Source organism: Lemur catta, chromosome 1 (genome assembly GCF_020740605.2).
Source record: "Lemur catta isolate mLemCat1 chromosome 1, mLemCat1.pri, whole genome shotgun sequence".
Classification (NCBI taxonomy): Eukaryota; Metazoa; Chordata; class Mammalia; order Primates; family Lemuridae; genus Lemur; species Lemur catta.
In genome coordinates, this window is record NC_059128.1 from 273,838,590 (window position 1) to 273,856,439 (window position 17,850).

General features: G+C 46.4%; 1 long non-coding RNA gene across 1 annotated transcript; it reads right to left on the reverse strand.

Annotated features, from left to right (window-relative positions):
* Nucleotides 1-2,606: 2,606 nt before the first annotated feature.
* On the reverse strand, nucleotides 2,607-17,497 carry LOC123630678. The gene is made up of 3 exons (XR_006732733.1): nucleotides 17,484-17,497; nucleotides 11,287-11,395; nucleotides 2,607-2,692 (listed from the first exon to the last, which is right to left on the reverse strand). It is a non-coding gene; the product is annotated as an uncharacterized LOC123630678 (long non-coding RNA).
* Between the last annotated feature and the right edge of the window lie 353 nt (nucleotides 17,498-17,850).

Below are 17,850 nucleotides of genomic sequence, written 5' to 3' on the forward strand. Positions count from 1 at the left end.
ATGTTTTGGAGGTGAAAGTTTACAAGTGGATGAAACATAATAAACATACACAGTAGTACGTAAAAGAAGCCAGATACGAACAAGTACCTCCTGTGTGATTTCATCACTATCAAGTACAAAAATCAATCTCTGTTGTTAGAAATCAGGATTGGGGGTGCCCTTAAGGGGAAGCCGACAGGAAGGTTTCTGGGGTCTCGCTGTGTTCTGTTTCTAGATCTGAGTGCTGGTTACACGGTTGTATCCTGTTTGTAAGAATTCATCAAGCTCTGTGAATACAATAATGTACACTTTTCAGTATCCATGTTATATTTAATTGCAATAATTTTTAAAGAACTATATACACGAATGCTGGTGTATAGCTTCCAATTTGTAAAATGGGGATGATATCATCGTGTTTATAGCCAAGCTCTCCTGCCTGAGGATGTCAGTAATTCCAAGGGCGATGACACAGAATGCTGTCATCGTGCAAGCTTAATGTCACACAATTTTATAGAACAAAGTCCATGCAACATGCTTTAAAAGTTCTTCTTTTTTTCCAAAAGAAATGTGGACACGACAATGTTTGCATTAGTGCTGTCTTGGTTTCAAAAGAGATTTTGGCCCCCCTTGGCAAAGGCTGAAATTTTAGCTGCAAGCAAGGGGGGAGGGGTCCCTGAAAACATTTTTATGCTTTTCTCACTGAAACAAAAGACCGAAAATGGACTTTCCCCAAGACGTGGCGGGAGGAGGGGCAGCCTGCACATGTCATCTCCCCCCCCCCCCCCCCCCCCCCCGGCCGCTTGTTCCAGCCACCTACTACGCCTGCCTGTAATGGAAACACCAGATTTAAACAGGTGTCGTAACAGTAAAGGGGACCCGTAAACGGGAAACCAAGGAGGCCTCGTGGAGCTGGACAGCTGGCGCGAGAGTGAGGGTTACAGACCTAAGTGGTCCCCAGACTTCCGGAGTCTGCTCTGCTTCACCTCACACGCTCTTAAACATCCATTTGCCTCTGCGGGCGCACACACACCACCTATATAAAATCTCTCAACAGGAAATTTCTGCCATTCTTAAATGGTCTCGCCTAAATAAAATACCTTTGACAGAGTACTCTGAGCGACTGGATTGTATTAAATGCGAGGGAAAAAGAGAACGGGTTAGTTACTCTACAATAAACAGTCTGCGCAGTCTAGCAGTCACAGGGACAGCCTGGACTGCTCAGGGGAGGGGTGTGAAATGAGAAGGGGGTGGGGAATGTGGTGGCCTTGACATTGGCAGGGGTCAGGGGTCTGTAGATCGCAGCCCAATAACCACCCAGGTGCTGTCATCCGCTGGGGAGCGGGGATTTTATCACACCCAGGTTGTGTGGCCTTGGTCAGGTCATCTGACCTCTCTGCTTCCCCACTTCCTCACCTGTGAAATGCGGTAACAATACCCACCTTGCGAGGACATTTCAATGACATGAACATGTGTGAAGTAACAAAAAGGCCCAGCGCGAGAGGATCGATAAAAGGTGGCCAGTGCAACGGCCATGGTCATAAACACCACTTACAAAGTATTCGTGATTTCCTTGAAAAAATCACTCCGAGTTTAACATGAAGGACAGCATTTGATCTGAAGTCTCATTAATGAAAAGAAGTGGGAAAGATGGTGAATTCTCTTCCAGTTTTAGTTTGCTGGGGAGACCATAACAAAACACCACACATTGGATGGTGGAAACAACGGAAACATATTCTCTCAGAGTTCACAGGCTGGAAGTCTGAGGTCAAGGTGTGGGTAGGTTTGGTTTCTCCTGAGGCCTCTCTCCTTGGCTCCCAGGTGACTGCCTTCTCCCTGCGTCCTCACATGGTCTGGTGCCTTTCTGTGTGTGCAAACTTCCTCTAATTACACGGACGCCAGCCATGTTGGATTAGGGCCCCACATTTAAGACCTCGTCAATCCTTAACCACTTCTTTAAAGACTCTATCTTCAAGTGTGGTCACATTCTGGAGTACTGGAGTTTGGGGGAGGAACACCATTCAGCCAAGAACACCTCCCTACACCAAAATTTGAAATGCTGACTTGGGTGTTCCCAGAACCAAAGGACCCATTTCATACAAAGGACAAGTGAAGGAGTGGAGACGTTTTGCTTGGGAAGAACTACTGGAATGAGGGGCAGAGGCATGGCAGCCAACTGCAAATGGTTACAGGGCAAAGGGGAGCTGACGTCTGTGCCACACCGTAGGACAGGCCTCCATTCCCAGCAAGGAACAACTTTCTTTTTCTTTTTAATAAAAGCAGAGATGGGGTCTCGCTATGGTCCCCAGGCTGTTCTCAAACTCAGTGATGCTTCCACCTCAGCCTTCTGAGTGGCTGGGACTATAGGTGCGCACCACCATGCCCAGCTGGAACAACTTTCTAACAGTTCACTTGTTCAACCAAGGTCAAGGTCAGAGTGCCTTTAGTCCCACAAAGGCCAACGCACGCGTACCTCACATCATGCCCACAACCTGAGAGTGGGCACTGCTCCATCCTGCATCCCTCCACAGGGGCCAGAGGGGACCAGCCTCAGAAAGGGCAAGTGACTTCACCAAAGTTGATCAGCTCATCTGAGTCAGCAGTGGAAGCTAGACTCTTTGACTCCGGATCTTCCATTCTTCCCTCAGCTCCAGAATGGAAACCGCCACAAAGCCTCAGGTGACATTCCTCAGCCAAGATGTCTAGGAGAAGATACCTGGATCGGAGGGGCATTACCAATCCTAAAATTCCAATCTAAAGCCAATCACAGTAGAAGGGCAGGGAAAGGTGAAGAACACTCTCAAGGGTGATGTCAGCCTCTTCAAAACCAACTGCAATAGGTCACCTACAACCAGTTCCCCAGCCCCTGCAGAGAATCTCTTAATGTCACATTAAATTTTTGGTTCATAAAATCAAAGATACAGGCCATGCGTGGTGGCTCATGCCTATAATCCTAGCACTCTGGGAGGCCAAGGTGGGAGGATCACTTGAGGTCAGGAGTTCAAGATCAGCCTCAGCAAGAGTGAGACCCCCCATCTCTACTAAAAAAAAAAAAAAGTATAAATTAGCCGGGCAACTAAAAATAGAAAAAATTAGCCAGGCATAGTGGCACATGCCTATAGTCCCAGCTACTCGGAAGGCTGAGGCAGGAGGATCACTTGAGCCCAGGAGTTTGAGGTTGTTGTGAGCTAGGCTGATGTCACAGCACTCTAGCCTGGGCAACAGAGCAAGACTTTGTCTCAAAAAAAAAAAAACCAGTTTAAAAAAAAAATCAAAGATACAGGACTTTGGAAGCTAGGGAGGACCTCAGAAACAATGTCTCACTGATGAGGAATCCAAAGACAGTTGTTTCTAGTTTTCTTTTATTTGTTTTGCTCTGAGGGATGTTAAAAAGATTTCAGAGATAAGATAATGATGCTGTTTTGTAAAAGCTTAAAACAATGCTCAAAGTAATAAACAAAAAATGTTCAGTCTACCTGAAAAGTAAAGAGAGAGACAGAGAGAGAGAGAGAGAGAGAGAGAGAGATTCAATTAACAGCAACAAAATAAAATTAAATAATTAAGACCCAGGTGCCAATTAGACTGTGGTGAGTCCAATATACTTACATATTGATAAACTCATATACTGATATTTATGAGCTGATCCAGACTGATCAAGACTTTTGGAAGGCAATTTCACAATTCCAATCAAGAGCCATTTTTTTAAATGTCATATTTAATACAAATACTACATCCTGGGAATTTACCCTGAGAAAAATAGGTTTAGAAAAGAAAGAAAGCAAAATATACATGAAGAATGTTAAAAGAATCTTAAAATCGTGATAAAAAGAACATAACATAAATATTCAATTACAGGAGAATGGTTAAGTAAATGATCAACTCCCTGGAATGTGTGACCACTATAAGTGACAAGTGTAAGGACAAAGTGGCTACATTGTAGATGTTGATGATACAATGTCACATGAAAAGAAACAAAATACAAAGCAGTATCTATGCTTGCATAGATCAAATATGTAAAAGTATGTGAAAAATATGGAGAAGAAAGAACAGAGAAAACCAAAAGCTACCGATGTGTTCCTACAGTAAGAATGTACAGTCTCCTTTTAAGTGGACTTTGTTGTTCTTACAAAAATCATGCAGTCAATAAAAATACATTTTCAAAGAGTAAGCTGATCTGTGTGCAGCACAAAATCCCTGGAGTTGCTTGCCTAATCCTCCTTGCTGCTCCCTGCCCAGAAAAATAGGCTGGGAATGTCCAGCAAAGTCCTGAACCCTTATCAGATCTCAATTAGCAATTTGCTCACTTTCCCTAAAACCAGTCTCCTTTCATTCCTCCCTCTGTGGTCATGCAGATGAATGCTATTCCCTCTGTCCTTTACCCAACCACATGCTATCCAGCCACTTGCCCCCATGAAGATCTCCCTCATTCTTCCACCTGCTTGAAAATAGGGACAGTATTATGGGATAATCTTACCTCCTAGCCAAAGCGTATTCTCCTTGAGGTTAGGAAACTCAGTCTCTCCTTATTTCTACCTATGTGTCCCCCAACCCTCACTACCCCGTAAGGATCTTCCATTATTTTCTACCCCCACAGACTTTCAGCATCTGGGAACAAACTCTTCCACAACCACCTGCAGTTAGGTCCCAGGCTGCTCGGCCCCAAGTCCCCATGACCAGTGAGAAAGCTCAGGTCCAGAAGGGCTCGCCTTGGAACCAAAGGCATACTGGTGCAATGCCCTTGGGTTTTCTTTTTGGTTTTCTGGTCTCTGTTTATCTGTTGGTTCCAAACTGCTGCCTGGCTGCAGGACCACACACCAGCTGCCCCCTCACAGTGCACGCTGGCTAATTTTGGTTCTGCTATAGCATCAGATTCACCCTGGCTGGAGACTGCTCACCACCAACTAAGAGAAACTTTCCTCTCGCCAGTGGGTCCAGAGGGAATGTGCCTGTCTCTAGTCTCTCCAAAATAAGGACCTTTGTTATCTTGGGCTTCTCACCCCATAGCCATTCACAACTCATCCTCTTGGCAATGGCCTGTGCACCGTGCATTCATACTGACTGCTGAGTTACAGACTGGGGGCAAGTTCTTCCCAGTATGAACCAAGTTCCCCCACAGTAGTAGTGCCTCGGGAGGTAGATCTGGCTGAGACTTTGCTGTCTAAGAGTTTGAGGTCTGGGAAGAGTCCACTGAGCCCCAAGCTAGACTACAACAACGCACCTAAAAGAGCCATTAAATGTCATGACAATTCAGAAGGGAAGGGATGACTTTAAGTCATGGAGGAAGCAGAACACCAAGGAAAACTGTAAGAAGGCAGCTGATTTCAACCAGAACCAGAAAAAGAGGCAGATTTTGACAAGCAGAAATGGGAATGTTCCAGATCTAGAGACAGTGTGAGCAAAAGAATAAGAAAGAGTAGGATACATCCCAGAGCAGAAATGACTCCTTTTCCACGGCTCAAAGCATTTGAATAAGGAGTCCTGCGAACAAGATTGCAAAACGGGGCTGGGACCAGAGGACAGGTAGAGTCATTGAAAGTTTAAAACACACGGTGATATATCAGGACTGAGCTTCAGGAAAATCACATCTCTTAGCATTAAGGACACATCTGTACTACGCTGTCCTTAACTGACTGAATGGAGTGGCTGGGCATTGGCGTGAGCTGAACTGTGGCCCCCGAAAAAGACAGGCCAAAATCGTAACCTGGTACCTGCGAATGTGAGCTTCTTTGGAAATCGGGTCTTCGCGATGTAATGAAGTTAAAAGGAGGTCGTACCGAATTAGGGTGGCCCCTGTATCCAGTGACTGGTATCTTCATAAGAGAAAGGAGAGGACTTGGAAACACACCAGACACACATGGAGAAGACAGCCGCACGGAGTAGGCAGAGATTGGAGTGACGCTATCACAAGCCAAGGAACACCTCAAGCCACCAGAAGCCAAAAGAGGCAAGAAAAGAATTTTCCCTAGAGCCTTCAGAGGGAGCCTGGCCCGGCTGACACCTTGATTTCAGACTTCTAGCCTCCTGTACTGTAAGCGAATAAATTTCTGCTGTCTTAAGTCACCCAGTTTGTTCTACCTTGTTATAGCTGCCCTAGGAAGCTAAAGAAAGACATGCATTAAATTTGACTTGGAAATCATCAGTGCTCTAGGACCTTCAGAGAGGATGGGAAGACGGGATAGTTCATGAACCAGGAGGCCACTCTAGAGAAAAACTGAGGTCATGAAGCACGATCATGATTGAAACGGTGGATATACAGCCAGTGTCTAAGGAGAAAGGGGGGAAAGAACAATATTGTGATGACTGGGGCGGTGGTTCAATCCTCGCCTAAAAGGACCCATCAATAGGGCTAATCCTGCCATTGAGACTTAATCACTGGGCTCCTTTGCAGCCCCCACCGGCCTTCTCATCTTTGTTCACTCCCAACAGCGTCACATACTCTCTATTTTGCCCCAGGTCCTCATCGACGAGTGGAGCACTTTGCGATTAATCCCCATGTGTAAGTGGATTACAAAACAAGAAAATGACTTTGGAGGCCTTCAAATTCCACCAGTTACCGCTACTCAAAGATGAATATGTATATTCATATAATGGGATTTTTCTGATTATGAAGGTAAGCCCTACTCATCGTAAAATCTTTCAAAGTTAAGAGAAAACCATACAGAAGAACAAAAGAGTCACCCTTAATCTCAACAATAGTTTACATTTTTTAAATATACAAAATATTTACAGTGAGTATTTTGGCATACCTAATGTCACGAAGAGAAATAGTTTGTAATTTTAAAAAAATTTTTTTTTGATGGAATGCTCCAGAAGAATCACCCAGGCAGAAGAAGAAAATAAAAAAAATTAAAAAAAAAAAAAAAAAAAAAGGAAACCACAGCATGCCTGAGAAAAATGGAGAAGGGTAGACCCATGTAATCAAAGGTCATTAACCATTTTAACACCCTAGAGGTCAGAGAGATTTTATTCATGTCAAAGAAGGAAATTCAAAGATACACATATAGCAGCATCTACAGTCAGAGTAATACACTATTAAACCCGATGTGCTCTCTATTCCCGAATTCCACAAAGTAACTTTTCCAAGCTGGAAAAAATCATAGCTTATTATTTCCTTGAGAGATTTCAATTTTTTCCCAAATTAAAGCTTCCCTGCAGCAACCAAAACCGTATCTGATATCCTTGGACCCAGTCTCCCCCAGCCCCTGTAACTCTCGGTGTGTCGGCCGAGGGGCCGTACCCCAGGATATTCGAGGGGCTGGCCCCCGTGCTGTAATAAAGACAAGGTCCAGGCACTCTCGATTGCTAGTTGCTAGTTGCTAAGAGGCTCATAAATTCACTTTTCCTGACTTGGATGAGATTCAGAACTGCTGTAACACAGGCTGAGAAGACATGGATTATTGCAATTAAAATTCAGAGACTGTCCAAGAGGAATAATTCTAGCCCTTCACACTCTAATAAACTACATCAACTGGGCCTGGTTTAAAGAATGGGCAGTTAACTGGGATCTCTAAAGTCTTTGGCATGAAGACTCCAGGTTCCTAACACTAACCAGCGACTTTTACAAATAAAGACCACCTGGTTTTGACCCCACCGCTTAAAGAAGGAGATGACTATTTGGGTTTTCTTACTTGAAGCAAGCTAAAATTGTGAACACAGGCTCCCACAAACCTTTAAGGTCATTTGAATTGTTTAATATAATTGGTGAGGGTTCACAGTACCAAGAATGCTGGCAGATTCGATCCTCAAATTAAAGCAATTAACTGTCAGAAGGGGAGGAAAAAAGTCAGACAATGAATTTTTTGTTTCTATTTTTAAAAGAATTTGATTGTTAAATTGTTTAGTTAACTGAAACGAGGTGTTTAGTTACGAGGTGTTAATTTTTTAAAATTACCATGAAATGTTAAAGTTCAATTGATATAATTGTAGAATTAAAAGTGTAATTTCTAATCACAGAGATTTCATGATGAGATAATCTTTCTAACACTCAGACAGCTTTTCTAAAATGTCATAGTAGACCTTGCCCTGCAGTCGGAACATTTTCCGAAAATATTTTCAATGCTCAATAAACTGCTCAAGAGGAGTAATATTGCAACGATCACCCAGCAATATTTTTCCTCCCTAATATTAACCACAACAGATCTGAGGGTTAAGCATGAGCCTTTCAGAATAGTTATTAGCAACACCCTGAAGTCATTAACTGGGAGAACTTGCTCAAGCACAGAGAAGCCCAAAATACCTGAAATTATTATCTAGTGCTTAAGAACTTTCTATCTTAAAAGAGAAAGACACTTTATTAATTTAATTCCAGCTCAAATAATAACCAAAAGCTCATGTCTCAAGAGAGCTCAGTTCCAAATATCTAGAAAACACAGGATTTTTTTCCTAAGAAATTTAAATATGTGATCTTTAGTAGTGTTTGTGTCCTCTAAATGCAGGGTTTCTCAGCCTCAGTGCTATTGACTATGGACCAGATAATTGTCCTGGTGGGCTTTCCTGGCACTGCACCTTGTTTGGCAGCATCCCTGGCCTCTACCCTCTGGAGGCCACTAGAACCTCCCTAGTTGTGACAACCAAAAATGTCTCCAGACACTGCCAAATGTCCCCTAGGGCTGTGGTCCCCAAGCCCCACTACCAGTCCCTGGCCTATCAGAAACCAGACCGTGCATCACCACCCGACCTCCCCATGCCACCCTTCCCCCTCGCCCCCACCCCCATAACTTCCCAAACCCCCAGTGGCTGGGCAAACAAGCGAAGCTTCATCTGTATTTACAGCCACTCCCCATGGCTGGCATCACTGTCTGAGCTCCACTTACCTACCACCCCCTAGTCCATGGAAAAATTGCCTTCCATGAAACCGATTCCTGGTGCCAACAAAGTTGGGGACCACTGCCCTAGGGGGCCAAATCACCCCCCAGTTGAGAACATCTGTCCTAATAAAACATAAAACACAACAAAAACTACCACCCAGTAACAATTTCGCACCCAAAAGCTGATACCCAAAGGTAGTTCACTTCCCAAATACATTGCAAATATGTCCTCAAGTAGCTTTGGCAAATACAGAAAATAACCGAGTCATTCATAGAGTTGCTATTTTTTTTAAAGGTGAAATCTGTGCTTAAAAACAAAATGTTTCCTATATTCCTTTTTAGAACTGTGGAAAACAAAATATAAATCTAGCATATCACCTAGCTATGGAGTGAAAAGGACTGACAAAATCGTAACTAAGTAAGCATTTTTAAAATTTTTTTTGGAGACAGAGTCTCACTCTGTCACCCAGGCTAGAGTGTAGTGGTGTGATCATAGCTCACTGCAACCTCAAATGCCTGGGCTCAGGCAATCCTCCTGCCTCAGCCTCCCAACAGGCACGTGCCACCATGTCCAACTAATTCTAAGTAAATATTTTAAATTGATTTTTAGCTTTTAAAAACAAATATGCAAAGAACATCAAGGAAGTAAAATGACAACCCACAGAATGGACAAGATGTTTGCAAATCATATGCCTAATAAGGGACTTGCCTCTAGAATACATAAAGAATTCTTACATCTTAAAAAGACAAAAACCCAACTGAAATATGAGCAGTGTCTGAATAGACATTTCTCCAAAGAAAATATATAATTAGATATTTCTCCAAAGAAACTATACAATTAGCCAATGAGCATATGAAAAGATGCTCAACATCATTATTTATCAGAGAAATGTAAATCAAAAACACAAGGAGATACCACTTCTCACCCAATAGGATGGCTACAATCAAAAAGACAGATAATAACAAGTGTTGGTGAAGATGTGGGGAAACTGGACTCCTTATATGCTATTAGTAGGAACATAAAATGATGCAGCCCCTTTGGGAAACAATCTGGCAGTTCCTCAAAAGATTAAATATAGAATTACCATATGACTTAGCAACTCCACTGTTAGGTCTATACCCAAAAAATTAAAAACGGATATTCAAAGAAATATTTGTACACTAATGTTCACAGCAGTAACTATTCACAATAGCCAAAACATAGAGATAATCCATGTTCATCAACTGATAAATGGATAAACAAAATGTAGTATATCCATACAATGCAATATTATTTAGCCATAAAAGGGAATTAAGTACTGATCCATGCTACAACATGGATGACCCTTGAAAACACTGTGCTAAATGAAAGAAGCCAGTCACAAAAGACCAGAAATTATATGATTCTATTTATACGTAATGTCCAGAATAAACAAACCTATGGAGACAGAAAGTAGATTAGTGGTTGCCAGAGGCCGGGATAATAGGTAGGGAATAGGAGTGACTGCTAATAGGACAGGGTTTCTTTTGGGGGTGATGAAAATGTTCTAAAATTGAGTGTGGGCTGGCTCGCAGTGGCTCATGCCTGTAATCCTAGCACCATGGGAAGCCGAGGCGGGAGGATTGCTTGAGGTCAGGAGTTCCAGACCAGCCTCAGCAAGAGTGAGACCCCATCTCTACTAAAAATAGAAAAAATTAGCCGGGCATGGTGGTGCATGCCTGTACTCTCAGCTACTCGAGAGTCTGAGGCAGGAGGATTGCTTGAGCCCAGGAGTTTGAGGTTGTTGTCAGCTAGGCTGATGTCATGGCACTCTAGCCTGGGTGACAGAGCGAGACTCTGTGTCAAAAATAAATAAAATAAAATAAAACAAAACAAAATAAAATAAAATAAAAATAAATAAATAAAGTTGATTGTGGTAATGGTTGCACAACTCTATAAATATACCAAAAACCATTATATTGTATACTTCAAAGAGAGGCAAATTATATTTTCATAACGCCATTATAAAAACAAAAACAATCTATAGATAAGGCACAGAAGACTTAATCATGATCACAGAAACACAATGTATCCACACAATGTTACCAACCCTGGCAGCTGACAGAGCTGGGGTGTAGCTGGGAAGAACGGGGAGGACAAAGACACCAGACACCGGTCTTCTCATTCTACAATGGGGAGGTGGGGAGAGGGGGTGGTTGAAAGTCACCGTCATTGGTTAGCGGACCTAAATTAAAGGTCTATGTAAGTAACATAAAGATTGAAGAATAATTAATTTAAAAGCCATACCTATAATTATCAAAAATGTAGAGAATGAAGTAGGTGAGCTATAATAAGCAAGCTAAATTGTCACAGATCATAAAACGAAGCCAAGAAATAAACGTGGTACATCCATATTATTGAGAGACATAAAAATAACCACTAGAAGAACTAGTGATCATTTGAACAAAATGAACAAAAGTGCTTGTTTCTAGAGAGCACAGGACTAAATGAGAATATAAAATAGGAGGAAGGCAGAAGACTTACTTTTCATAAGCCCATCTGTTCTATCCGTTTCTTAATACTACATGGAATCATTACTCTGCACGTTGTTTTTGGAATCAAATCAAACTTGGCATTACTTGAGTCAAAGAATCTGCATGAAATAAGAATACACTTTATGTCAGAAAAAAATATTAAACTGGATTATCGTTACTGAGTGAAATTGTGATTTAAGTGTGATTTAAACAACACTGACTCAAGTTTGATAGCCAAAGACTGCATCCCCACTAAGAGGGTCGCTGGGAAATGTACGTTGGATCCCTAGGAAAACAAGAAACCTGTATAAAGTCCCTACCACATGTAAGGCAGACAGTAAGTCATAAGAAGGTCAAAACTTCACCATGGCAAGAACGAACATTCAAAAGTCCTAATACCTTTGGGATTCCAAGAACCTTTCAGATGAAAGAAAGTGCATGTGGTGCTCCCCCCACACCGTAGACCCCAGTGAGAACACACTTGGAAACCAAAAGGCGTGGGTAGAGGCTGCTCACCACCAGAACAGAGCAGAATTTGCCATAGGAAAAGTACTACACACGTTTATTTAAAACCCAATCAGGGTTACAACTGGGACCCTTGGGACTCAGGATTCCAGGAGGCCAAAGTAGGGCACTTTTGAGCACATCAGGTGTAATTACACACCAAGCAACAGGCATAACCAAGAGTGTCCCAGGGTACCCCAGAGAGCCCAGTGCCTTACAAGCATGGAAACAGACTCCTGTGGTTACCAGAACACAAGGAGCCCACACTATGCTAAAGAACTTGCCCTCCACGTTATCACTTTCTAAGGATGATGTCGTTGTGCTCTGTGAGGAGAAGGAGATGCACATTTTGCAAAGACCGAAAGAACATATGAGCCGGGCCAGGCGCATGCCTGTAGTCTCAGCTAGTCAGGAGGCTGAAGTGAAGGGATCACTTGAGCTCAGGAGTTCGAGGTGGCAGTGAGCTATGACTGCACCACTGCACTCCAGCCTGGGTGACGGAGCAAGACCCTGTCTCATCTCTGAAAACAAAAGCAAACAAAGAAACCGTACACATTACCTCAGTTAGTTGGGTTAGGCTCCTATTAAGTTGCCAACAAACAAAACCCACATAAGAAGGTGACAGTAAGAACGAACCCCAGGGTTCTGAGCCTCTGAAAACATTGCCCAAAGAATGAGTGGGAACTAGCTCATGAGACGATCTAGACTTTCCTGCTAGACATTGCCATTTGCCTGGAATGCTGCCACCCAACCTAGGTGATGTGGTTGGGTGGAAAGAAATCTTGTCCCCAGAATCTGAAGAAGCCCTAGGAAGGTCAGGCCTCGGGCTGCCATCTTTCCCCAAAGCCTCTGGAGGCCTCCACAGAGCAGGGGGAAGGAGAGGCTCTGCAGGGCAGACCCTCCTCCAGGCCCCTCGGACTCAACATGCAGATGCCAGGCACAACACCACTACCACTCCAATCTACCAACAGAAATTCCCATGTGGTCCTGACACCTCTGCAGGGAGGAGTCCCAGACCCATGCCTCATCCTGTCCCTCCTCCCCCAGGCCTGACCTGGTGGCTTTCCGGGGCTCATTATCACCTCTGCAGACCCGGGCAGAGGAAACCAGGAGCAAGAACTAGGATTGATCAATGTTTACACGGTTAACAGCTCTAGGAAGGAGGAGGGAGGGAGAGTGGAAGGGAGGCTTTGCAAAGGCAGGTTTTCTCTGCAGGATATCCTGTCTCCCAATGGCTACAGGAAAGCATGTTTTCGGTCTTTAAGGAAAAGCAACTGAATCTCCATTGCCTAATGTCCCATCCACTCCCTACCCATTCCAAGCCAAGCTTGGGCACCCAGGCCTGAAGTCTCCCAATCTCTGATGACAGGACCGAGTCTCAGAGGGCCTTGGCCCGTTCTGAAACTAAGCTTGAGCTCAGTTGAAAGAAACTTCCTCCCACAGAGCTCTTCGATGAATCATCACTCTTTGTTTAACATCCTTTGAATGCAGACAATTGATGGGCTTTCATATCATGCCCGTCTGGTACCCCCACCCCCTCCACATTTGCTCTCATTTCAAGGAGCCGAAACCCCACTCCACCGCCCTGCAGCAGACGGCAAGGTTTCTCAGCTCTGCCTCAGCCCCGTGGGGGAAGAACCTCTTCACCTAGCAAAGGAGCTTCAAGGTCTTCTATAAGAATCTCACACAAGCACTGGAGGAATCTCTGCAGCTTCCCATGCCCACGGTCTAGGCCCTTATGAATTTCTTAATGAGGTCCCTGGAGACCACAGGCACAGGGAAAGTCTTATACTGGAGGGTGTGGAGGAAGGTGCCGGAGGTTGAGAAGCGGATGGAAGGGGAAAACTCCACCTAACTATTAATATCGTGTACCCTTTTACACTAGAACACTGTTTTTACACTCTGTTCCTTACTGAGTACCACTTTATTTCTAAGTGTCTCTCTTTTTTTTTTAAATAAGTGATTTGGCCTACAATAATGATGAGAGAGATTTTTTGGTTTTGACATAAGTTAGAACTTACATAAAACAGAATATTTAACGATGAAAAGACCTGAAGTTTGGAATTGTGAAAAACAGAAACAGTTTGCTAGAGCCTTGCAAATCTGATTTTTCTCATTCCGTATTGAGGAAAACACAAAAAAACAAAAAGAGAAAAATACTCAGAAACATACCTCTACCTATTTGCTTAACTTAGAAAGGAAAATGTATGTGCATATACAGATGTGTGTATACAGTGTATATACACACAGACACACACACATCACCAGCAAAACTGTTTTTGATACAAGAGACCAAATGACTAGAGACGGGGAAAATAAGGATCTTTCTCAACCACAAGCCTGAGTCTGCAGTGTTCAGGAATCTCACAGGAATCTGTACATAAAAACCAAATTCTTCTGGCTTCTCCCCTCACCCCTCTGTACTCCTCAAACAGGCAGAGGCCCCTCTACCGTCACCGATTTCTAGGTAAGGCTTCTGTGTGATTCCTGCGCTCTCACCTGCATTCCTCATTTAGGAAATCACGGGCTTGTATCGCACATCTATGAAAGCACTGTCTCACAAAAAGTGTTTCTCCTTCGGACAGTACGCTCCTTGCAGAAGAGGAAAGCGAGAAAGTGTTGGCATGCACACCTAGTAGGCCCTTAGCTTTCCAGGAGGAATTCCTGCCCAGAAGTTCCAGACTGCCTGGGGTTCACAGTTAGCACATCAGAACGGCAGGAACTATGGGGAGGGGGTTGGGAGGGAGACAGGACCAGCTCAGCTTTGGCTTTCGGGTTCAGAGGGGGAAGGGAGGAGAAAGAGCAGGGAGGACTGCAAAGGGAAAGGAGAGGAAGTCTTTGTCCCAGCTCTTTGGATGAGCATTAGAGTGGAGTTAAATTGTCAGCTAATGAGATTTCCTAACCACGTGCTTCCTTTTAAGTCTAGGCCCCCAGCTGACTAGATCCCCACACAGTAGCAGGGGGGAAAGAGGCCGTCAGCATCTCTAAGGGCCAGAGAATTCCCAGAACGAGTACAGGAAGGATTGGAATGATTTCTGGAAGTAGAACTTTAAATAGGTTAGCTGTTAGCACATCTATTCATTGGTATCGCAGTATGTGAGGGGCTCACAGGAGTCGGCCTCCACCCGGGTGACTGAGGCAGGCCCCGGGGAACAGAGGAGACAGGGGCTGTCCTGTGGGCTTCTGCAACCACTGGACAGACAGGTTGCTTGCCTGGTTTTTGTTTGTTTGCTTGCTTGTTTTGGCTGGCAAAGGCCCCTGGGGTCTGCATTCAAAGGATGTTAATTTGTCCCAACAGGCAAGAGGTTGTTAAAACAGGAAGCACATCTTAGTCCGTCACCAAACCTAAGCTCATCTTTTTAAACTATTTATCTGATTATGGGCTGTTATTTTGTTTTTTCCTGTATGAAACTGGTTTCTCTTTTTGCCTAAAGAAAATTAGCAGAACAGAGCTAGCGGAGGAAAGGAAAAACAAGTCAAAACACATTGACAGCATTTTGAAGATATTCAATGAAATCAATACTCCTCTTCTACCTTCCCTGCTTAGTCAACAGCCTCCTCCAGAACTTTTATTTCTCCTCTATTCAAAGAGAATCACTTAGCAACTTCCATGCTTACAACTCAAAGGCTTCTCCCCTCCTCTGGCACAGCTTTTTACCTAGAGGCACAAAAGAGCACATTCTGGAAACCAACAATTTACAAAACTTCCCCAGCTACAAGGCATAGCTTAAATTTCACCTCTCCTAGGAAGAGTTCCCTCCCAGCCTCCAGATCTCTTTGTTCAAACCTCCCTCCTTCCCAGCGTCAATCACTTTGCACAGCAGCCATTGGTTCACCGGCAACTGCTTTCCACCTGGAAGGGTGTTTCCCTCTCCAAACCCTGGTCTAGGCCCCAGCACAGTCTTCAGGAAGAAGGAAGAAGAAACGACTAAAACCAAATGGAAATTCAAACACATAAAAAAAGAGCCGCAAGCGATTAGATAAGTATAATTAAATCTAAGGCCAAGTAAAACAAGTCCTGCTTGAAGCTGAAAGCAGCAGTCCCTCGTGCCTTTCAAAAGAAAATGGGGGCCGAGGGAGTGAAGAACACAGAAAAGGGAAGCGACACGGGGCCTTCCTCTGTAACAGACATCCTCTAACAGAGAATCAACATGACTCCATTTTTCATGTGTGGCCGTCCCCGTGCTGTGCAGTTAATTTACGTTGTCGGTTAAGCCTGTGCCACCCCCATCAGGATATTCATTATGCCCAGTTTACAGACGCGCAAACTGAGACGCCGGGAGATGAAGTAGCTCCGCCAGGATCACCCAGCTTGCGAGTGACACTGAGCAGGTACTGGAACCCGGGCTTGTTTGACCTTAGCGCACAGGCTCCCAACCTTTGCTCCAACTCAAACAAAGTGTGCGCCAAGTCAGCACGCACGGGTAACCCGATCCCGACCGCTCCGACTCAAGGATGCCCCACAGCTGCTCCGCGGGGCCGCGTGAGTAGCACCGAAGCCGGCACAGATTGCAAAGTGTCCCCAAGGGCTCTCGCGCGTCCTTCAAGACCTGCCAACAGACTGGAAAAGGCAGGCTCAGAGTCAACCTGAGCTGAACCAGGGGCTAGACCAGAGGATGGGACTGGAAGGGGGTGAGCGTGGCCGGGTCGGCGCCCCGAAGGCCGCCAATCTGACGGCGCCGGGACACGGGCGCCTCAGGGTGCAGGGGGCCTGGGGGCGCGGTGCGCAGCGGGGGCTGGGCGCGAAAGCGCAGAGACGGCATCTTTTCCCCACAGCATCTCGCCCCGAGGCCGGAGGAGGGGGCGTCACCTGACAGCGCGTATCAACTTCGGGTTCGGAGGGGAAACGCGGCAGCGGCCGGGGCTGGGGGAGCACCGCGCGCGGCTCTCGCCCAATGGCGAGGTCTGTAAACAAAAGCGGGCCCCACGCGGGTCCCCAGCCGGGTGGCGAGCGGCGCGGCCAGCGGCAGAGCTGAGAGAGAGCGAGGCGGGGACAGGAGCCGGCGCGGGGACCCAGCGCACACCCCCTGGGACCTCCGCCACCCGGACGAGTCATTCATTGTCTGCGCACCCGCAGGATTCCGCTTTAAATGCCCCCTCCCAGGACCCCCGTGGGTCCCCCTCCCCGAGTGCCAGTCCCCGGGCTCTCCGCCGGTGCGCCCGGCCCCGAGCGCGGCACTGATCGCCAAGGTGAGCGCCCAGGCAGCGTCGCCGAACAGCCAAGCCCGGAGGTGTCCAAGTCACAGACCAAGACACAAACATAGACACAGGCACGCACACGCATGCCCGCCCCGAAGTTGATAAAAATCAGCCGATAAAATACAAAGTGCCTCTGGCGCCGCCGATCAGCGCTGACCTCCTGCTGCCGGGAAGACCGAATGCCAGCGTTTGGCCACTGTCACTTCCATTCGGCGCCAGCTACCTGAGCGCCGCTGTCTCGTCTCCCTCCCGGCCGCTGCTTCGCGCGAGGGATGTCTCCTCTGGCCTCCCCTCCCCAGATCACCCCACCTCCCAAGTGTGTGAGCACGAAAACAATACGAGTGAAGCCCAATCGGGGGGAGCTAGGACCCGCCGGGAGCCCCAGTGTGCGGGAGACGGGGTCAGAACGTGCCCGTCACGGGCAGAGGGGTCCGGGCATCCTCATCGCCGTTCCTCGGGCGGCTGCGGCCAGCCAGCCCGCGCCCCCCGGCCCGCGGTACTCACCCGCGACACTCGTCCGGGCTCTCCGCGACCCGGCCGGGCACAATGCGGGGCAGCCGAGTCCCTGGGGCTGCGGGCGCCGAGACGATCGCGGCGCTGCAGAGCTGCGCGCCCGACGGCGGCGGCGCTGCTCCGCCAGCCGCGCTCGGACCCGCTCGCGGTCTGCCAATGGGAGCTGTCAGGGCGCCTCCGCCGGCGACTTCGGGGGCCGGGCCGCGGCGGCCCGTGGGAAACCGAGCTCCGATTGGGCCTCCTGACAATCGCTCCGCCTCCGGCCGGCCAATGAGAGGCGGTGGATACGGGAGCGGGGCGTTCGGAGTTGGGCTGGAGAGCGGCTGCCGGCGCACGCCGGGTACCCGCGCCGCATCCC